Source organism: Eulemur rufifrons, chromosome 1 (genome assembly GCF_041146395.1).
Source record: "Eulemur rufifrons isolate Redbay chromosome 1, OSU_ERuf_1, whole genome shotgun sequence".
Lineage (NCBI taxonomy): Eukaryota > Metazoa > Chordata > Mammalia > Primates > Lemuridae > Eulemur > Eulemur rufifrons.
In genome coordinates this window covers 41,231,350-41,238,166 of record NC_090983.1, presented here as the reverse complement: position 1 = coordinate 41,238,166, position 6,817 = coordinate 41,231,350, and positions in this window count along the sequence as shown.

Here is a 6,817-nt window from a genome sequence, read left to right as displayed (position 1 = left end):
GCAATGTCACACAATTTGTTTAATCCCATTTATTTATCACAAAATGCAACAAATTGGTTTTGGCATTTAAAAAAACTAAGCTTACTATCAATGGCTCTGCCAATAGGAGCTTTCAAAATAAATGTGTTTTGACAGATAGGTAATTGAGAAAAATATAGTTACCCAAAATTATTCCATTGAAGAAGAGACTCATTTGAATATATAGTTTCTGATATGATTAAAAAGTTTAGGGCTACTCAATTCAACATAGTATATGAAGATTAAAAGAATTGATTACAGAACCAGATTTTCTGGGTTTGCATCTGGGTTCTGTTATTTACTAAGTATGTGATCTTAGGCAAGTCAGTTTACTCATTTATAAAACAGGTATAAAAGTATTAATAGTATACATAAGATCACGGTGAAGATTAAATGAAATATATATATTAGTTCTCTGTGTTGTGTGTGTGTGTGTGTGTGTGTGTAGATACTTAATATGTGGCAGCCTTATTCCAAGTTTTTATATACATATAAAAATTTTTATATTATTATAATATAATTAACTATAATATGAATAATTATTATCAGAAATGCAGACAATCATCTATAATTTTTTCCATGACAACAATCTTTCTCATACTAATAAAATCAAAACATGTAACCCATTCCATAATTCATTCATTAAACAGACATTTACGAATACCTCATATGCCAGGAGCTGCATCCATCAAGCACTAGATATTTAATATTTTTCAGATTTTATTTTGAGATGGTTGAAACTCTCTGCATAACACTTTTTAGGGCGAACTATTTAAACTGCACAGTCAAAAACAGTGTTTGAGTATATTTTAATTATGGGAGACTGTCTCCCTCTTCCTCACTCAACCCAGTTCCTTGCCTTTATCTATACAAACTCTAATAATATTTAAGAGCCAACCTTTTTCTTATAAGCTTTTGAAAAAAAAAATTATCTCTTGGATAGTGATCCAAAATAAACAGTTCAAAAAGATATGCTTTGGGAAAATGTTAATAAACTTGCCTCTGGCAAATTATTTGATTTTCCTTGTATTTCTTTCACTTGGCAGGAATTTTATTTGGGGATTAAAAAAAAGGAATGAAGGAAAATGTCATAAGGCTTTGCAGATGGATACTTTTCTTATAAAGTGACAATTTTCTTATAAAACCACTAGTCAAGGTTGAAAATAGGGAGGCCTTTAATTTAAATTTAAATTACACAAAATAGACTGGAAAAATAATGAAATTGCCAGAAAATTTTGAATCATCCCTATTCAACTAGAATCTCAACATCTCATCAGTCAACAGGTCCTTATAGATTTCCTGCTCTTTTAGACTGCCTACTAAGTACTAGAGAAACAGTGACCACCAAAACACACACCACCCTTTCCACGTGGAGCTTACAGTCTTGCAGGAAATATAAAGTAATAATTATCAGTAATCAAGTAATTTATTATAACAAATAATTTCCAGAAAATGAACGAAGCGTTTCGGGGATGTGGCCATTCAATATGGTTCATTCTTCTTCATATTTTAAACTTCTGTCTGAAGATTTCTTTACCCCAAACTTTTGATGCCCATTTTCCCCTAAGTTCTAAGCTGCTCAGAAGAGGAAATGAGAAGTGTTATCTTTATCTTTTTTAGTCAAGAAGAAGAAAAGTTAGCTACACCAATGCTAGGAATAATAATGAAGAAAGCTAACATCGATGATGGGTATACATATAAGCACTGAAGTGTTGACTGGCTCTCATCACTCCTGTTATTTCCTCTGGTTTCCTTGTCACCCTTTCTTCTTAATAACAGCTAAGAAGGATTTTGCTAACTAGTGTGGCTGCAATCATTAACGATTTGGTGAAATTCCAAAATCCACAACCCCTAGGAATTTTCCTGGATCCCCTACTTGGAGAAACATTGCAAGCAACTTACAGCACACTAAATCAGAAAGATTGGCCTGGAAAACCATTTATGTAATTTCTCCGCTTTTGTTTTGAGGAATCTTCCAAAAGAAGTGTCTAGAGAATCAGATATAATTTGAGCAGAGTATGCTAACGTGGCTTCAACAATGATTTTACTTTTCTTGTAATTTTGTACTTGACAATCATTTTTTCCAGTGATGTGTCATGCTGTCCCAATTGACTGTCTGGCCATATTTTGCCCTGGTGTTTGCTATAGCAAAAAGTACAAATATAAAATTACCTTCTTCAACTTGATGTTAATTTCAGTGAAATCTTCCAACCAAGATGCATCCTATCTTTTTCTCCCCCCTCTAAATCTGTATAATATCAAAGGATCCATCAGTTCTTCATCATGTTTTGAAAGGGAAATAGTAACCCTTCTGTATTTTAAAATACTTCAAGAGCCTTATTTTAGCTACTAATTTGTTCCTAGTTAGTCATCATAACAAATAACTGGCAGACATATTTCTTTTTTTTCTTCCCCTCCCCACCATAAAAGTGTATTGCTTGCACCACCTCAAATTGGGAAATGGGAAGGGTCAGGGAATTCTCACATAATCCTACCCAGTTTGATCACACATTACCTCCAACTGTTAACCTTCAGCTGTTGATCTTCTACTGTCAGCCACACCCTAACTGAAATTTTAGGAGTGACTGTTTCAGCTAGACATGAGGCAGCAATCAAGGCCAGCAAAACCCTGAGGCTGAATCTAGGTCAATGTAGCTGCCCACTTTGCAGCTAACATTGCCCCTCAGAACCGAAGAATGGATTCCAGTTCCTACACAAAGGGGACCTCTCTAGAATACTGTTAACCTGACTTGTATGTATCCTTGACATACCCAACTAAGCAGACCAAAGGTCTCACAATTCTCCAGGGAATTGAAACTAATGCATCACACAAAACAAAGGCTTAAACATTTGTCTTACTTTATATGTGAGATGTCTGTTATTTGCGGAAGGGTAAGGAAATTTCAGTGTTTCAATTGGATATTTTGCATTTTTTTTCTTTTTAAAATTTCATCGGCAAGAAAATTGAGTGGAGAAGTGAAAACAATTTTAACAAAAAGTGTTACTATTCCTCTTTGAAGCATTTTATTCTGATGCTCGTTTATATGAGATTTTAAAATTTTACCCCCCAAATAAAACAGATTAAAATTATGATGCATTTCTAGTTCAATTATTTCAATTCGTTTTGAAATTAACTTTTGACTTTTTTGTCATTCTCTTTTACAATCCTTAGTAAATTACCTGTGTTTCTTTCCATTTTATAAACTATTTCTTTTTTAGTGGTCTCTTACTTGTGATTCTTATGGTGAACAGAGTGTAACTGCTTTCAATTTGTTTGCTAACCAGTTCTATTGTTTATTTTTTCTATTTTAGAAATAAATTCATAACATCTGGAAGTTTTTAAAATCCATTATAAATCCAAAGACTTCCTATGCTGGAAAGAATGACCTTCCTTTTTGAGAGTGATGAAAATACTGAGAATAATTAACTTATTGAAGATTATATGAGTTCTAAAGGATACAAAAGGAAATTTATTATTTTAGAGGTGTTTTGCTTAAGTGTTTCATATTTTAAATCATATGCCATTTGATAGTTATTAATTGCCTATTATATGCAAGGCCATGTAACAGCTACTAAGGGGTGTAAAATGAAGAATAAACTCCAATCTTGCCCTGGAGTAGCTTTCAGCCTAGTAAGGAAGCTAAAAAGCTATAAATTAAAAGAAACTAAGAGGCATGGGAAAGGTAAGGAAGATTACAGGAGGAAGAAAATTATTTTAACAGAGAAGGTCAGAGAGATATTGTAGATTACGTGATCTTTGGGCTGAGTTTGAAAATAGAGTAGGAGTTTAGCATATAGATTTGGGGAAAGGTCATTTCAGAGAGAAAGACAGCATAAACAAAGACATAGAAACAAATGTAAATTAGGTAATGAAAAGAGAGAGCCATTCAATCTGCTAAGAAGATAGTGCCTGAATCAGGATGAACTACATATCAGGAATTATCGAAAAGCGTGTTTTACCTCTTGTTGTGGTGGGAGTGGGAAATGGAGAGGGTGGCAGGACATGAAAGAATAGAAATAAAGTAATATTTATCTATTCAGTATCATCATCCAAAGATCAGCACTTCGAGAAATAATTTTTATGTGGAGATTTTCTACTTGGAGTGGTTTATTTTCATTAGTCACATGGTTTAACTTAATCACTACATGAAATATATCTATCTGTAAAACGAAGATGCGAAAGGTAGAGACCAATTCATGGTCTGGGTCCCATAAATCTTTAAGAAATGCTATATCATTAAACCCCTAATGTTTTAAATACTATCATTCTAACCTGGTCATTCTCTTTTACATTTATCAATACCTACTATGTACAAGGGACTGTGCTTACTGCTGTGTATGACTTCATAATAAAAAGTGGGTAGGGTAGGAAATAGAAAAGGTTATAAGAATTAAATAAGGGCCGGGCGCGGTGGCTCACGCCTATAATCCTAGCACTCTGGGAGGCCGAGGCGGGTGGATCGCTCGAGGTCAGGAGTTTGAGACCAGCCTGAGCAAGAGCGAGACCCCCGTCTCTACTAAAAATAGAAAGACATTATATGGACAACTAAAAATCTATACAGAAAAAATTAGCCGGGCATAGTGGCGCATGCCTGTGGTCCCAGCTACTCGGGAGGCTGAGGCAGGAGGATCGCTTGAGCCCAGGAGTTTGAGGTTGCTGTGAGCTAGGCTGACGCCACAGCACTCACTCTAGCCTGGGCAACAAAGTGAGACTCTGTCTCAACAAAAAAAAAAAAAAAAAGAATAAAATAAGTACATAAATAAATATAAAGCTACTAAAATGGGCATTGCCACATAAAAGCCAAGACTTCAGAGGGCAACATTTGGACTCCTGGGAACAAAAGGAATTGCCATAGCCTCCTTCCTCCAAGAATCTAACGTTAGTGTTATTCCATAGACCAAGAACATACCTAAATATGAGCTTCTTTAAACATGATTTAATTTATAGACAAAGTGAAGTCTTTAGTCAAGTAGAATTTTTTTTATAAGGCAATAATGTTGACTTGAAGAGAGATTAATTGTGTGAAATGATGGTCATGATAAGTCAAATACAGAAAGGCCACATTTGCTTCCATTTATTTTGGGAGAGGGAAGATGAGGAGGCTTTCAATTTCTGTGTCCTTAAGAATTATTTGAATTAAATGACCCTAAATCTGGGCTCCCGTTGAGTATCTAAATATAAAGGGTATTGATAGAAATTAAAATCAGTCTCCATTTGCAGCATGCAAATCTTATGAGTTTGGCTTTGGCCTATCTCATACTTCTATCAGAGATCGCGATTTGAGCTTTCTTTTTATCTTCAGACAGAATTGGCTAAGTTTGAAGAGCTATTGCAGCTGTGTTGGATACTGCTGGAAATTCCTAAGTATGACTCAGATGACAAATTATATTTGATAGAGAGTCTAGAGGGATTTGCAAAGTGGAGCTTCAATCCTGAGAATGATTAAGTTAACTGAAGACTCACAGGGAACTCCTGAACTCCCACAAAATGTTGTATCCCAGCCACTGTGTCACCCTTGTAGCAAAAATTATAAAGTAATCACACTGTTCAGGGATGAGTCATTGCATTAGGTAATGAGTTGAGTTTTAATTTTTTATGAATTTTCAAATATAATCACAATAATGATGATAGCAAATAAAACCATCACTGAAACATAGGCGTATAAAGACTTCATTCAAGAGAAGATGCTTACAATGCTTCAGAAAGTTTCACAGTTCAAACAGGGGCTGGCCAGTAGTGTCCCTTTCAATGATTAGTAGTCTATTAAGTAAATAAGATTTCAGGTAACAGGCTTATATCCTTATAGGAGGAAGCTAATAGATATTTACCTACTTATATAAAGAAAAATTGGTATAACAAATAAAAATTACCTTACATATAGCTCCCAGGAAATTTTACTTGCTCAAATTTTGGTCAGCCTTCAAAAGTATATACATATTTTAATCCTAGCACACTGGGAAGCTGAAGCAGGAGGATCACTAGAGGTCAGGAGTTTGAGACCAGCCTGGGTAACATAGCAAGGCCTCATCTCTAAAAAAATTTTTAAATTAGCCAGGCATGGTGGCATGTACCTGTAGATCCAGCTACATGGGAGGCTGAGGCAAGGAGATTGCTTGAGCTCCAGGAGTTTGAGGTTGTAATGAGCTATGATGACGCCACTGCACACTAGCCTGGGCAACTGAGAGAGACCCTGTATCTACCTAAATAAAAAAAAAAAAAAAACTGTATACATATGTATTTAGTTATATATGTATATAAACACATATACACATATAAACACATAAAAACACATGTGTGGATTCTTTTGCATGCCCTAAGATTTTACTCCATCATTAAGTATAGGTCAGTGAATTTTACTTAAATTTATTTAAAATTTACTTAAATACAATACTGAAAGATTAAAAGACAAAAATCAGAACAATAGCAATTTTTTAAAATTGGCCATTAACTCTACAACTTTATCATTTCTCTTCATCCATTCACAATACTCCATTAGAAAAAAAATACATAATTAAGTGCCAAATTTGTGTTCACCAAATTCCTAAATTGCATAAAAATATCTTTCCCACAATAAGCGACTGGTGGAAAACATGGTAAAAAATATTTGGAAAGTATGCTATTTAATTCCAATTCCAATTCCAATGAGTAATTTTGAGAGTCACGTAACCTCTTTGAACTTTCTGCTCAATCTTGGGGTAATTTGCGGCTGCAAAATATAAAGATAGAAATTCAGAGCCTCATGTTTAACTGCAAATAATACATTATAAAAAGAATAGATAGGAATAGAGATATTTAGTG